Genomic DNA, 17,564 nt, shown 5'->3' with positions numbered 1-17,564 from the left:
GAGGAAAGGGAACACTCTTGCACTGTTGGTGGGAATGTAAATTGATACAGCCACTATGGAGAACAGTATGGAGGTTCCTTAAAAAACTACAAATAGAACTACCATACGACCCAGCAATCCCACTACTGGGCATATACCCTGAGAAAACCATAGGTCAAAAAGTGTCATGTACCACAATGTTCATTGCAGCTCTATTTACAATAGCCAGGACATGGAAGCAACCTAAATGTCCATCGACAGATGAATGGATAAAGAAGATGTGGCACATATATACAATGGAATATTACTCAGCCGTAAAAAGAAATGAAATGGAGGTATTTGTAATGAGGTGGATGGAGTTAGAGTCTGTCATACAGAGTGAAGTAAGTCAGAAAGAGAAAAACAAATACAGTATGCTAACACATATATACGGAATCTAAGGAAAAAAAAAAAAAAAAAAAAGGCCATGAAGAACCTAGTGGCAAGACGGGAATAAAGACACAGACCTACTAGAGAATGGACTTGAGGATATGGGGAGGGGGTGGGGTGAGATGTGACAGGGTGAGAGAGTGTCATGGACATATATACACTACCAAATGTAAAATAGATAGCTAGTGGGAAGCAGCCGCATAGCACAGGGAGATCAGCTCGGTGCTTTGTGACCACCTAGAGGGGTGGGATGGGGAGGGTGGGAGGGAGGGAGATGCAAGAGGGAAGAGAAATGGGAACATATTGTATATGTATAACTGATTCACTTTGTTATAAAGCAGAAGCTAACACACTATTGTAAGGCAATTATACTTCAATAAAGATGTTTAAAAAAAAAAAAAAAGAAGATGTGGCACATATATACAATGGAATATTACTCAGCCATAAAAAGAAACGAAATTGAGTTATTTGTCGTGAGGTGGATGGACCTAGAGTCTGTCATACAGAGTGAAGTTAAGTCGGAAAGAGAAAAACAAATACCATATGCTAACACATATATATGGAATCCAGAAAAAAAAAATGGTTCTGATGAACCTAGGGGCAGGACATGAATAAAGACACAGACGTAGAGAATGAACTTGAGGACACAGGGAGGGGGGAAGGGTAAGCTGGGACGAAGTGAGAGAGTAGCATTGACATATATACACTACCAAATGTAAAATAGATAGCTAGTGGGAAGCAGCTGCATAGCACAGGGAGATCAGCTTAGTGCTTTGTGACCACCTAGAGAGGTGGGATAGAGAGGGTGGGAGGGAGACACAAGAGGGAGGGGATATGGGGATATATGTATACATATAGTTGATCCACTTTGTTATACGGCAGAAACTAATTGTAAAGCAATTATACTCCAATAAATATGTTAAAAAAAAAAAGAAAAAAAGAAAGCAGAGTCCTTTATGTACATTGTCCTCTGTTTGGTTTTCTTACTTTGTGTGGGTGATTAAAGACCCTCATGTCATTTCGAACCAGAAGGACGCAAAGCCTCACAGGTATTTGATGTGATCTACAAGGTCCAGCATGATTTGGCCACCTGCCTACCTCTAACTCCCCCTGCCTTGGCAAACAGTGGGGCTCCCACAGCCCTCGCTGCTCCAGGTGGACCAGCCACTTCGCCTCCTGCCCCAGGGCCCCGGCACCTGCAGCTCCCTCTGGAAGGCTCCAGTCTCATGCTCCATGGGCCCACATACACAGTCTTGACCAAGTAAGGCATTCCAATCTCTGTTAAAGTATCATTTTCTCAGGGAAACTTTCCATAACCCCCCAGTCTAGGTCAAGTTTGTTTATGAATTCTAAAGGATTATGATCCTTTCCTTCAATTATCTACATTTGCAATTATGCATTCATGATGGGATTATTTCAATAATGTCTGTGTCCCCAACTCAGTGGTAACATCCATGAGAGTGTGTACTTTGAACCTTTTGCTCACCAGTTCTATCATTCAAATTCATGGGTGCAAGCAACAGACACCAATTATGACTGATTTACAACACAGGAGACATAAGGGTTAAAATCTACATCAGGCACCAAGCTGCCTGGATTTGAATACTGACTCTGCCATCTATTACCTCTGTGGCCTTGGACAGGGTCCTTATTTTCCATGTGCCTTAGCTTTCTCATATATAAAATGGGGATTATAAGAGGATCTACCTATTAGAATTGTAGTCAGGGTTAAATGAGTTTATTCATATAAAGCACTTAGTAAGAACAGAACAAAGCAAACGTTAAACATCCAATCAATTTTGACTATTCTTATTTAAGCAGAAAATAAATGTATTAATACTAATTTTAAAGGTTATTTATGTAATAATGAAAAATTACTAAAAGGTTATTGGGTAATACTTGATGTTTCTAGAATAGGGAAAACTATAGGAATAGAAAACAGATTAGGGTTTGGGAGTGGCTGAGGGGTGACGACAATGGTGGGTACATAATTTTATACATTGTCAAAATCCATAGAACTGTCTACCACAAAGAATGAATTCATTGCATGTAAATTTAAAAAATGAAAGGTTACTTGAAAGCTCATATAATCACTATATTTTTGGAGAACTAGATCTAGAACTGAGCAGAAATTTTAAAAGGCCAGTCAAAATTGAGGACCACAGCCCAAATCAGTTTCGTGTGGACAAGGAACCACTATTTCTGGAGACTGGATGCCAGAGACCACAGCACCGCCATCATCTGGGGCATGGAACATGCAAAGCTCCATCAGAATTCACTACCCTTGCTATCCCTACAGCCCCTGGAAACTGGATATGAACACTTCATAGCAACCACCTGCCAGATGAGAGGATTCTCTGTCCTGACTTCTCAGGCCAGTAGCTACCAATTCAATGTCTAATGTGGGTGCAAAAATAAGCTAAACCTATATTATGAACACATATTTTAGCTGCAAGGGAGGCTGGATACACAAATGTTTCTGCTTTATAATTATGGGCAAATGCTACCCCCGACAACATGAATAAGGTAGAATATTATCCTGAACGTAGGCATGGGTTCAGATGCTGGGCATCAAAACATAAAAACTAATACAAAATAAAGATGTCAATGATAGTTTTCAGTAAATACTTGTTGAATCAGATTTACAACAGAGAGCCGAAATTAGGCCTTTCAGAAAAGGAGTTCTTATTAACAAATAACTTTAATGGCTGCCATTTACTCCTGTCCAATTTAGTATAAACTAGAATTTAACAAGAAGCAGTATGTTATGGTGGAAAGGGAACTGAACCAGATGACCATAGATCTTGAATTCACTGACAAATGTCTGGACCCCCCTTAAGGCTTTACTCCTTTATCTATCCAATAAGCCCTACACAGAACTGTTATGAGAGTGAAATTAGGAGAAAAATATAAAAGTTTTTAAAACCCTATATAAATGTAAGTTATAAAGTAATACCACCCGTTTAAAATGATTTAAATCTCCATGTGCTGAAATGGTAAGGTCTCCAAGATATATTTGCTGGCGAAGATGTTTTCCTTCTGCTTCACATCTCCAGGTGTCAGCCCATGGGAGAGGGCATACTCCCACCTATGCTCCCAGGCCATCTCTCCACCCACTTCCCAGCTACTCTTCTGCCTCCTGTGAGAAAAGGAATTGTTAATGTCATTAGCCTAATGCTTGGATCAAATTTGACTAGTAGCAGGGCTACTATTGCTTAAAAGTAAGAATAGCTTCCACTGATTTTCTACTGCTACCTGTTCCTATGCTTTTGGTTCACAGAGCAGAGCCTAGTCTCAGAAGCAAGCCAGCACGCCCAGCCATAGGCTGGCTAGGTAACTGGACTTAGGAAGCAAGGGGCAAGAATACCTGCTTAGACGGCTTGGCCTCTTCCTCCTGAACCACTGCCACTTCACAGGGAAACCTTCCTTCCAAAGATATGGGCACCTGCCCAGCTGGTCTATCTTAGAAGTCATTACTTGTACTTTGCCCCCCTCCTCCCTGCCTCTGGGCAGTTGTTTACTAGTCAAGAGTCCTGGAGAGAAGATGGGCCAGTGGTAGGATTTAGTATTAAAATTCCACCAAAATTTCCAGAAAAATCTTTTAGCAGAAGAAAGAAAAGCCTTAGAACAATATCTATATTATAATTTTGTTTCTGTCAAAATAAAAATGTCCCTAAATTCTGTGTATGTTCTTATGCAATTATGAAAATACTTTTTGAAAAGGTTAGAAAGGATGGAAACTAAATTCTTATCATGGCTGCTGTTCAAGAGGAGAATGGGTTGGAGGGAGTTAGAGGGAGAAAATGTAAAGAGAGATGTTGACTTTTTCCCTGTATAGTTCTGTATATTGTTTGGATTTTTACAATGAGCATATATTCATATATTATGTGTGAGTGTTTCAAGGTTTTCTGCTTTTTCATACACACAGAAATAATTTGCTGAATGTCAGAAATCTAAGGAACAACAAATCTCATACACAAAAGATTTGCTTAAGAAAATGTATGGCCTTATTTAAAACATAACCTCCTCTCCCCTCAAAAAAAACTACAAGAACCGTGAGAATTTGTGGGGAAAATCACTTTTAAAAAGATAATAAAAGATATAATACAAAATAATTCCCATTTTAAGTTTTACTCTTGGTTTGCTTGACTCACTTGTCACCTCTGGGCCTTTCCTAGAACTAGACAATTAAACAATAGGTATTCTGAGGGATGGATGAAGGATTATGAATTCTCTGAGTACAGAAGAGAGGAGGTAGTTTGCCAAAGCAGGAACTGATTGTCTTCTGAAGTCAGGTGGTATGATTACCAAGTGCTATATATTATACATATGCACCTAGACATATAGCACACACACATACATATGTCTATTAACATAATTCATGCAAAATATGTATTACTGAGCTTCCCAAAAGCAAGAGCCATAATTTAGCCATCTTTGTATCAGAGTACCCAGTGTAATAACCTGACACCTTATGGTCAACACAAATATTCTGAGCTGTGTAACAATATTTTGGCTACCATTGATTGAAGACTATGCTGGCCACTTAAATACACTGTCATTTAACCTACAATTTACTAGGTAGGTATTATGGCTTGAATTATGTTCCCCCAAAATTCATATGTTGAAGTCCTAACCCCCAGTACTTCAGAATCTGATTCTCTTTGGAGATAGGGTCTTTAAAGTGGTCATTAAGATAAAAATGAGGTCATGCAGGTGGGTCCTGATCCAGTATGACTGGTGTCCTTATAAGAAGAGATTAGGACCCAAACACACACAGAAGCAACACCATGTGAAGCACTGGAGGATAACAGCCATCTACAAGCCAAAAAAAGGCCTTACTTGGACTTCCAGCCTCCAGGACTGTGAGGAAAATTAATATCTGTGGTTTAAGCCAGTCTGTGGTACTTGTTATGGCAGCTTGAGCAGACTAACATAGTAAGTAAATTATTTTACCCTACTACCTGATTCTTTTGAGATTTACTCAAGTCTGGATAGTGTAGCCCGATGGACTTGTAATGGATATCTGTTTTGACAAGAGTACCCCGTTTTCTCTAAGGGTTTCTATTCCATGGAGTCCTTGTGGGTCTGCTAAACAAAGGGTGAGCACGTGATCAAGACTATGGCATCCTGAGATCCTTCGCACTGCAGTTGGCCCAGGGGAGACTTCTGGACCAAGCATTCAATCAGCCTTGGTCTCTTAGGATCTGAAATCTGAGCAGAGTCACACAGGACAGAAGGAGTTTGGAGCTGAGGCATTTCAAGTCTAGTGCCCTAAAGAGATTCTCCATGAGTTCTTACCATAGAGATCCCTGGAGCCACTCTGGTTGTTGACCTTCCCAAGGCCCTGAATTTTCAACTCTTCCTCTGCTTCTGAACCAGTTCTTTCCATTTTTTGGCCTAAGCTCAGTAAGGGACAGTCTTCGCTCCTTGAAGCCAAAAACACCTCAGTGATACACATATTATTTTGTACAATCAAGTCCTTCCCATGATAGTCTCTTAATAAATGAGTTAATTGTATATTCTTAGGCCCCCTTCAGGAAAAAAAGTTTGAAAATGCCTTGCAAAATAAAACTCTCCATCACACCTATCCAATGTCAGTAGGTGACAATGCCATTTCACAGATGAAAAAGGTCAAAGAACAGAGGCTAACATAAAAGCAGACTGTTGCAACATACCAACAGAACTTAATAAGAAAATTAGGGGCAAGAGAAAACAGTGCATGGCAAATTCGAATCGCAGAAGTATAGAGTTTGCTCCGTGACTAGGTCGGAGTTTGTGTGTGCAGTGCACTACGGCACACAGCTAACAAGGAGCTGGACAGCAAGTAAGTGCACGAGTTTTGCAACAATAACTTTACCCTACTGAACTCTCAACCCCCAGACCAGATGGTTTCCACAGAGACAATCTACCTCATTACCAACGTGACTTAATAACATGACTTGGTAAAAGAATTTTAAAATCACTTTCAATAGCACTGTGTCCTGATATCCCTACACAAGAAATATGCAAAGTTCTGTCTATTTGCCAAAACAGTGATTTCCCACAATGAAAATTACTTATTCTGCATTTATTATTTATATCACTTGTACTTTATTGGCATAAAGTTTATAAAAAATATATTCTCCCAATCCCCATCAGTCACAATTTCAAAATTGTCTAGAGCCAGGTAATACAATTAGACCTCAGAATTAACATCACTTTTTTCAGCTTAAATTTTAAAACATCAATACAGCTTTCATTTACTTTTCCATCCTCCTTCTATATTAGAAATTAAATTTCTTTCACTTTTTTCTAAGACCTGGGAGATTTTTTACTTGCAGTTTCTGCTTTTCTTTATCCGTCAAGGAACTGCTACATCAGTTTTCAAAAGCTTTGTAAGCCACAATCTAAACTGATTTCATCATTCATGTAACTGGGCATCATTCACCCAGCTTGCTACCTCAATTAGTAAGTATTAGGAATGGCCTTTTATATTCCAGTGAAGTAAATCACCTACTACGGTAGGTTAACTAACAGGATAAGCAGGAAAGCCTCATTATCGTGTACTATGCCCAAAGAAGTGGGCAGGTGTCCCCATCACCAGCCCCAGAGCTAATATTTATTTTGCCCAACTACAAATCTACAAATCAAAATCTCTCCTTTCCTCTCCCTCCCTTACTTCCTACCTTCCCCTCCTTTCCCCCCACCCCCTCCCCTTCTTCCTCCCTCTCTCTCTCCCAGTTTCTGAAGGTTTCCATCTCAATGTTCTGGATCAATCAATCCCTGCTCAACAAACCAGCTCCCAGACAGAGACAAACACAGGAAGAGAAAATGTTATGACTTAACGAGTTGCCAAAAACCTCCAGGGTGCTTTTCCCTTTCTGTAACCGTTCATGTTGCCCTCACATTCCCACACTAATAGCCACAGAAGTTTAAGGCCTGGTCTCTCTGGATCAACTCTGTTAAAATACCTACAGGTACCCTTGGTAAATTAGCGTATGAATAGCCATTACCAAGGAAGGGAGTCTTGTGCTATTGGGTTGAAAAACACAAGCAGTAAGTACTATAGACCCAGACATTTAGCCCTGAAGTGATCCAGTTATCAGTAAAAGCACAGATTTAAAGGCAGGAGTGAAGGCATAGGAAGGTATAAGAAGTAAGTTATGATCTGGAAGGAGATACGGAAAAGTCTGTTAAGGTGAATTTCTTCAATCAAAATGGCAGGGGCAGACCCACGGTTGTTTAATACACAGGCTTACAATTTTTTTTCAATTTTTTTAATTGGCACAAAAGTGAATATATATTTAGAATGAGAAAATAAATAACAATGAATTATTCATTTTTTTAAAGCTGACATATCTGACAGATTTTTAAGACTGTTTACTACATTTTTAAATCTGTACAATCATTGACCATGTCTTTAAATGACAACAATTAGCTCATATTTTCTACAGAGAGAATAGAAAAGTAATTCAATCTTTCTTCTAGCATGGTTGGCAGATTTTTGTTTTTTATTACAAATAGATTCTAAACGTTTCTTTTACACCTAATACGGAATGTTGAGTAAATTATTAGGTTTTTTTTTTTTTCAAATTTGACAACTCTTCTCATTAAATTTCTTTCACATATGACTGACTGGTTTCTGGTTCTACGCATTTCAAACCTTGTTTCTCTCCTCTGCCTACATCCTTTCAGTGCCAAGAACACGTTCACATTGCAAATGCTCCTGGTCTTGCACCTTCAAATCCAGCTGCCACTGTAGGCAGCAGTTCTACACAGGGACAGTAGCTTTGGTTGTGAAACCACGTGTTAAATGGAGAACACACATCAGCAGCCATTTCCTTTCTATAACATTTCTCTGTAACCAAGTCACAAGATACAGAAGCATTAGAGTATCAACCAAATCTACACCCACTTTTTTTTTAAACATCTTTATTGGAGTATAATTGCTTTACAATGGTGTGTTAGTTTCTGCTTTATAACAAAATGAATCAGCTATACATATACATATATCCCCATATCTCCTCCCTCTTGCGTCTCCCTCCCACCCTCCCTATCCCACCCCTCTAGGTGGTCACAAAGCACCAAGCTGATCTCCCTGTGCTATGCGGCTGCTTCCCACTAGCTATCTATTTTACATTTGGTAGTATATATAAGTCCACGCCACTCTCTCACTTTGTCCCAGCTTACCCTTCCCCTTGCCGTGTCCTCAAGTCCATTCTCTACATCTGCGTCTTTATTCCTGTCCTGCCCCTAGGTTCTTCATAACCATTTTTTTTTTTTTAGATTCCATATATATGTCTACACCTGCTTTTAAAATGTATGTTAAATGGAGTAAATCACATGAATTTGCCAATAATTTCCTCCTCACCAGAGCAGTTGCTTCTTGTGATTTGGCTTTCTTCCAGGCCTTTTTAGATAGCAGTGATGACCAAATTATCCTGTTATTCAGAAAGCTCAATGTAACATTAGATCATATTTATTTTCAATAATTAAATTCCTACCCAGCTGCCAAACAAGAAAAGCATTCCTTCTAACGCAAACCAAAATCAGTTTTAAAAAGACATTGCTCACAAAGAGTGCATGTAATGAACCAGAATATCCTACATTTAAAGCCACACATAGCAACGTGGGCAACTCTGGATACATTAATTTGCAGGCAGTAGGGGGATGTCTTCCTATTCACTGTATTCTGTTCTTATAAAATGTAAAGTTATAAAATGTAACTTATAAATCTTATAAAATGTAAAATGTAATGTTCTATCACAACAGTACTGAAGAATTGATCATCATTTCCAAAGTGCCTAATATAGAAGCTAGATTTAAAAACCATGAAATAAAAACAATATTTCCATAGAGTTAATTGAAAGCATCTATTCACACTATTCTTAGGATGGCTGTAAAATTTCTGGTTTGTGTCAAAATCATTTTATAAAACTGAAAAGCTAACTATAGTTTTTTTTACTCTGAATTTAACAGTTTACTACAACATGGAGACCTAAAAATACTGCTTTATCACTCATTTAATCCTTTAGGAAATTCCTATAGAAAAAAGAAGTTTAGGAGTTCAAGACAAAATAAATGTTTTGACACTCTGACTACAAGCAATAGTAAAACGTTGCTTAAAGGCAGCTGTTCTCAATCTTGGATCCTTGTTAGAATCACCTGGGGAACTTTTAAAACTCCTACTGTCCAGACCACACCCCAGACAAATTAATTAGGATTTCTGCATATAAGGCCCAGGCATCAGTCCCACGTGATTCTGATGTGCATTAAAAAGTGACAACAACTGCATTACACTGTATTTGTAATGAGCTGGCAGGCAAGAGCAGACAAGAATATTTGCTGTGATTTAATTCAGAGGGAAAAGCTGTAGAAAGCACCAAAGTCACTCCCAACCTCTCCAGGCAAGAGGTCCTCAGAGTGAGAAGATTCAGTGTAAAGATTATTTTCAAGATGTGACTATAAAACTTTTAAAGACTTCAGAAAAAACTGACCCTCTCCACTAATCCAACTGGCTTCTATGACTAATATGGGCTTTGTCTCACAGCACCCTATCAGCCAACCCAGAGAGGAACCCGTCTTGAAGAGACTTGTGTGTGTGGCTTTTATCTAATGCAGTAAACTCCAACGAGATTCATAGAAAACCCACAAAACTTTTAAGAAAGTTGTACTAACAGGAGCACCATTGACTTAGACTAAAGGGGACAAGGAAGAAGAGCCATAGTGCCACCAATGTTCTACAGAGGGTGGAAAGCAGGTTTAGTCTGCCCAACTACCATATGGGCCATGGAAGAGGAAGGATGATTCAGAGGGCAGAACCAAAGATCTTAGAGTGTGGAGCTAAGAGCACAGAGACGTATAACCAGGGCAGAACCAGGGCCTGATCAAGGAACTGGCAGCCTGTGCCCAGCTGGATTTCAGAATTGCTATTGATCAGGGGACTCATTTTCCATTGCTGCCATAACAAATTACCACAAATTTACTGAATTGAAACAACACAAATTTATGATCTTATAGTTCTCTAGATTAGAAATCAGGTACAATTTTCACCAGACTAAAACCAAAGTGTTGGCAGGGCTCTCTGGAGGCTCTAAGACAGAATCTGTTTCCTGCTCATTCTGGTGTTTGGCAAAATTCAGTAGCTTGAGATTATAGGAATGAGTTTCCTGTTTTCTTGCCAGCTGTAAAAGGATGGCCATTTCCAGCTTCTGGAAGGCATCACGTTCCTTAGCTCATGGCCTCCATTCTCCACCTTCATAGTCAGCAGCAGCCTTTCTCTGACGCACTCTTCTTCCTCTTCCACTTCTAAGGACTCAGGTGACTCAGGTGACCTGGACAATCCAGAATAATCTTCCCATTTCAGGTCCTTTAACCTTAATCACACCTGCAAAGTCCCTTTTGCCATGTAAAGTAACATATTTACAGATTCTGGAGATTAGGACATAGACACCTTTGGGGGGGCCTTTTTCTACCTACCATAATCACTAAGGGGTATAAGCCTTCTGTTCTCCCCCCCCCCTTTTTTTTAACTGAGCTTTTATTTATTTATTTATTTTTTTGGCTGCATTGGGTCTTCGTTGCTGCACGTGGGCTTTTTCTCTAGTTGCGGCGAGCGGGGTCTCCTCTTTGTTGCGGTGCGCGGGCTTTTCATTGCGGTGGCTTCTCTTGTTGCGGGGCATGGCCTCTAGGTGCACAGGCTTCAGTAGTTGTGGCTCGCGGGTTCTAGAGCACAGGCTCAGTAGTTGTGGCGCACGGGCTTGGTTGCTCTGTGGCATGTGGGATCTTCCCGGACCAGGGCTCGAACCTACGTCCCCTGCATTGGCAGGTGGATTCTCAACCACTGCACCACCAGGGAAGCCCCTGTTCTCCCCCTTTTTAATGGAACATCTTCTGCAGTGATCCTATCTCTGTCTCACCAAGGTATGCTCGGGGGGTGGGGAGGGTTAACAGTGTGGAAGAGGACAGATAATCAGTCTCTTTAATGAACAGGTCTTCAGAGCAACTGGATCTGAACTCAAGGAACTGTACCCAAGTTACCACATGTGAGGAACCTCAGCCACATCTGGATCTGAGTTAGATAAAGAGCTCCTGGATTATGAGCTGATGCTGTAGTAGAATGACATTTTAGAAAACCTTGGAAGGGGGACGTATATTTTGCAAGTGAGAGGGATATAAATAATCTACAACCAGAAAGCAGACTGAGGTAGACTGAAGATGACAGCAAATTCTTTATACTCCTCCCATTGAAACGTGGTCTACAGCCTCTCCCCTTGAATCTTATGACTGCTTTGACCAACAGAGTACAGCAGAAGTGAGGCAGTGTGACTTCCCAGGCTACTTATTGTATCTGTCAATAAGAGAATGCTCAGAAAACATGTGTTGAGTGAGTGGATAAACAAAAACCTACTCTGTGTAGAAGTCAGGGCAGAAGATTACTTTAAATATTAATAATGCATATGGTCACATAACCATTTCCTGGAGACTTACTAGGTACCAGGCAGTGTGCAAAGTGCTTTTATGAATGTATTATAATTGTATTATCTGCACTTTATAAAAGAGCAGAGAGATTAAGTGATGTGAATAAAATCATATGGTCAGTAAGTGGCTTAACTGGTATTCAAACCTGGATCCCTCTAACACCAGAGTCTCCTTGCTTGCCTTTTTCCTGCTTTCTTCTATTTCTTTTTAACTTCCTTTTAAAAGTTATTCATATAAACAGTCAAAAAAACACCCCCCACAAATAGTGTAAAAAATGTACAGTGAAAAGTATGTCTCCCTTTCACCTCTGATTCTGGTCTCCCGTTCCCATCCTCAAAGAAAAATATGGCCACCAGTTTCCCCTGTATTGTTCTAAATATATCCTCGGCATATACAAATATATGTATCTTTTTTTACACAAATGGTAGTATTTTAAACGCAGTAATTCAACTTTTTTTCATATAACCATGTCTCTAAAATTGTTAAACAATATACTACATTAACATATACACCAAAAAAAAGAGGTAAAAACTGGAAAATATCAAAGTAATTTGAGGCAGTATAATTGTTTAAAAAATAAAACATTAATGTGGTAAAAACAAACCGAATACTTTATTCCTCAGGGTTTTGTTTTGTTTTGTTTTGTTTTAATTTATTTTTGGCTGCGTTGGGTCTTCATTGCTGTGCGCGGGCTTTCTCTAGTTGTGGCGAGCGGGGGCTACTCCTCGTTGGGGTGCGTGGGCTTCTCATTGCCCTGGCTTCTCTTGTTGTGGCGCACGGGTTTAGCTGCTCCACGGCATGCAGGATCTTCCCCGACCAGGGCTTGAACCCCTGTTCTTAATTAGCCACTGTGCCACCAGGAAAGTCCCAGGGTTTTTAAATTAAATCTCTTAAACATGTGTTCTATTCCTTGAAACAGTTTAGGAGCAACAAATATTATGTTCATTAAGCAAATGAAAAAAAAAACAGGCAATGTAACTTAAGTGGTAAAATTAAAGTTTTATTCAAGCAATAGACACCTACAGAATCTTAAAGGGTAAATGGCAGAGGTTTAGGTCTGACGCTATTTAATTAATTTTAACTAACCACTAGGGAAAAAAATAGGGGTATACAAAGAACAAAATATGGACATCTTCCATAGAGTTATGAAATATTTCTTTTTAAACATTCTGAACCTATAGCTGATCATCATATGGAAAAGAATTATCTTAGCCACCTCTTATACTGAGTTTCCTTCCATCTATTATTGATGCAAAATAAAATTTGGGCTGAAGTTTTCTGAAGAGGAAGTAGAAAAGTTTTATTAGTATAAAAGGAGAAAATATAAATTTTACAAAAGATAAAAGGAAGATTTTGTAATATGAAAGATTAATTCAGTACTTCAAGAATCACTCTCCTGGAATAAGCATTATGTTCAAAAATATGAGAAAATTATCAAATTGCATCTTTCAGGATAAATTTGGCCGATAAATGTCATACAGAATAAAACTATCAATTAATAAAACCTGCATTTCCTTTAGTGGTAAGAAAAAAAAATGGCCCAAATGTTTGGTTAGAAATTTTTCATCACACCTGCATAGCTTACATATCAAAGTGACACCCTAAATAATATATATACACGAATAATTCACATTTGTCTTAGTTTGGATTTCCCCCAGAAGCACACTCTGCAACAAGGATTCTAGTACAACTAGTTGATCTGGAAGGAGAACTCAGGAAACAGTGTGGTGGAGTAGAAGTCAGTGAAGGGTGTTTTATTGAGGCAGTTAACACTGTGGGCAACCAAAGAGGACTCTGACAGTCAGTATTGAACATGCCCAATCGAGGGACAAGGGAGCCTGGGTATCTGTCCATTAATAGTCACTGATGCAAAGCTACTCCCCAAAGGTGTTGATCTGTGGCTGTTTCCAACCTGCTGAGAACCCAGGCAAGGGGGCTCAGGCCCAGAGAAAGCCCTCAGACAGTGACAAGGACTTTGTACTACAGGGGTGGGTGGGACCTGATGGGATTTGGACAGTCTCTGCTATATTTCAGACCAGGGGTAGGCAAAGGTTTTCTGTAAAGGTCCAAAGAGTAAACATTCTAGGCTTTGTGGGCCATTACAATCCCTGTTGCAGCTGCTCAACTGGGCAGCTGTAGCACAAAAGTAGCCATAGACAATACATAGACAAATGAGCATGGCTGCGTCTCAATAAAACTTTAGGGACACTGAAATGTGAATTTCATGTAATTGTCATGTGTTAAAAAATGTCATTCTTCTTTCAATTTTTTTCAACCACTTAAAAATGCAAAAACTATTCTTAGTGTGCAACCATACAAAAACAGGAGGTAGGCTGTATTTGGCCCAGTGGCCACAGTTTGCCAAACCCTGTTTCAGACCATATATGAAGTTATTTAACAAACATTTATAAAATCCCATGGGAGATAACATTCAATTTGCAAGAATTTCATGTGATAGTATTTAATAACCAATCTAACACAAAAACTGCCCTAGTGTTTTGAAAAATAGTGTATTTCCATTTTAGTCTACTGATCTATGCTGGAGTTACTAATGAGTTATTAAATGTAATGAACATGTACATGAAAATCCAAGTGATACAAATTGATCTCAGACTTGTCATTAACCTGTTCTTTTGTCAGAGTAATCTCATGTCTGATGACTACCAAAAAAATACATGAATTAATAAATCACAGACAGTTTGTCATCAGTCATAAGTGCATTGTGCTAATCTGCATATTTAAATCAGCTATGAAGTCTATGTAGTGCAATCTAAATAAGCAAGTATGGAATCTCATTTTTTTTTTTAATTTTATTTATTTATTTATGGCTGTGTTGGGTCTTCGTTTCTGTGAGAGGGCTTTCTCTAGTTGCGGCAAGCAGGGGCCACTCTTCATCGCGGTGCGCGGGCCTCTCACTGTCGCGGCCTCTCTTGTTGCGGAGCACAGGCTCCAGACGCGCAGGCTCAGTAACTGTGGCTCACGGGCCTAGTTGCTCCGCGGCATGTGGGATCTTCCCGGACCAGGGCTTGAACCCATGTACCCTGCATTGGCAGGCAGATTCTCAACCACTGCGCCACCAAGGAAGCCCTGGAATGTCATTTTTATAGAAGGGACTTAGGTGAACTGGTTGGAAGGTGGGTCTAGTCTTGGCCTATGTTTGCAAAATAACCATGTTATTTTTCTTTACACTGTAAATTTATGTGGGATTGATAAATAGGGAAGAAAGGCTGTAGATTACAGAAGGGTGTAAAGTCTTCTCCTCAAAGTGCCTCTTTATGACAACACTACAGCAGGCAAAAGCATCAGAGAACCTAAGCTCAATCTTCCACAGAGAGGCATGTTACCTTGGGGAATCCACCTGACCTCTCTGATCATCATTCATTTTGAAAACAGACATTAAACACCAACTGAAACTATGCAAAAAGCACCTTGCTAGATGCTGGAGATGGTCAGACACTGTCTTTTAAAGGTCCAAAATTTAATGGACGGATCACAACAACTCAACATAAGTGCTACTGAGCTTGCACGCCACAACTACTGAAGCCCGTGCACCTAGAGCCCGTGCTCCGCAACAAGAGAAGCCACCGCAATGAGAAGCCCGCGCACCACAACGAAGAGTAGCCCCCGCTCGTCGCAACTAGAGAAAGCCTATGCACAGCAACAAAGACCCAACACAGCCAAAAAATAAATAAATAAAATATTTTTTTTTTAAAAATTAAAAAAAAAAAAGAAAGAAAGAGCTTGATTTGTTCTCAAAACTGCCAGAATGCCCACATGACTAGCAGATAAGAAGCAGGAGAGAAATGAAAGTAGAGATGGGGGTAGTGGACAGGCCTTATAAAGTCTTGTAAAACATGAGATTAGGATTTGAGAGTTTTTAAAAAAGAAAAGAGTTAAGGATGACTCCCAATTTTCTGATTTTATTAACTATATCGATAGTTGTATAATCTGCAGAGGAAATGGAGACACAGGAAAACACAAATTGGAGGCTAAAATCTAGAATTTGATTTTACATATTAGGTGAAAGTATGTACGGATGGCAGAGTAAGGAATGTCAAAAAGGCATTTGGGTATATGAAGAAATATTTTGGGAGTATTTATCTTACATGTGATATTGTAAGGTATGAGAAGAAATGAGATTATCTGACAAGAGTGATATACCATTCAGTAAATGTTTGCTAAATGAATAGGTAAACAGCCCATTAAAAAATGTCTATAAGTCAGACAGATATAGATTTACATCTTGACTGTGCCACTTGCGAGCTGTGTGACCTTGGGTAAATTACTTAACCACACTAAGTACAATTTTCTCATTTGTAAAACTGGAAATAATAATAAATAGCTCACTTGGTTGGTTTTGGGACTAATGAAATTATGGGTATAATGTGCTTAACAGTGCATGGCATATAGCAAATTCCAGTAAGTGTTAACCTTCCACCACCCCAAGTCCACAACACCCCAATGCCATGGGTGAAACTTCTAACTGTACCTTTTTTTTTTTTTTTTTACTGAAGCCTTTTACATGCCAAGTAGAGGATTATCTCCTCTCCCTTCCTGCCTTCCCTTCTTTTCCTTTCTCTTTCTCTCTCTCTCTTTCTATTGATATATATATATCAATATAAAATATTGATATCAATATATAAAATAATAACAATATTATATATATTTCTCCCTTCCTTTTTCTCTTTCTGTTGAAATAGAAATTGAATGCCTACTTTACACTTAATGCTGCTACTTCCTTTAGATACTGGAGACAGAAGTGAACAAAAGTGTAATAGGGAAGAACACAAACAACCCTGTGCCTTTCCTTATCCTAAAAATAGAATTAAATCAAATACCTACCTAATCTAATTAACAATGACAAAAATCAGTCCCTACATAAGAAAAAAAACAAAGACCAAAAAAAAAATCTGTCAATTCAGTTTTTCTGGCACAGCTTAATAAATGAGCAATTGCAATCATTCTATTAAAATAAAGTTGCTTTCTTCCAAAACATTAGCATTTATGTCCTTAACCTTTTAGACTTATTTCTTGAGCAATAAAACTGAGGCAACACTGCCTAACCTGAGGGGTAAGGGTGGGAAGTAAATGAGACTATCTCCTGAAAGCATCTAGCACAAGGCTGAATACAATGCAGACAATTAACAAAGTTATTTGCAGCACCCCCCCCTTCTCTTTCTTGTATTTTAAAAATAATTTCTGAAATAAAATACACACACACACACCCCACCCCTAGCTCAAGCTTTTACAGAAATGTGATAAAATAACTTTAAATCTTATCGAACAGAGACAAATCTGAAATCTTTTTGGAAAAGAGTCTTCTTTATATTAAGAAAAAGGTGGCAGTTTTATCTGTGTAAGGTTCTCAAAAACAAATCAAGTACAAATATTAAAAAAAGTCACGATTGAAACTCTGTCATATAAATATAGGTAGCTTATATTGCACAGAAATATGTCTGTTTTATGTGCATAAGTTCTTGAAATTTATATTTGAAAGACTTTTACTTATTTACTTAATGGTACTTATTAGAAAGTATAATCACAGTAGTTCTTGAAAAGTCGCAAAAGGAAATCCAAAAAGTTGGTATTTGACCAGAAGGTGGCGCCAAGCTGCCAAAAATCTTTGTAGCAGGCAGACAAAACAGTATTCAAAAGTTAATTTAGGTCTAGAAGGTGAGCCAGTTGCTTACTGA

The sequence above is a fragment of the Balaenoptera ricei genome, chromosome 3, assembly GCF_028023285.1.
Source record: "Balaenoptera ricei isolate mBalRic1 chromosome 3, mBalRic1.hap2, whole genome shotgun sequence".
Taxonomy (NCBI): Eukaryota; Metazoa; Chordata; class Mammalia; order Artiodactyla; family Balaenopteridae; genus Balaenoptera; species Balaenoptera ricei.
Note: the sequence above shows the minus strand (reverse complement) of the source record.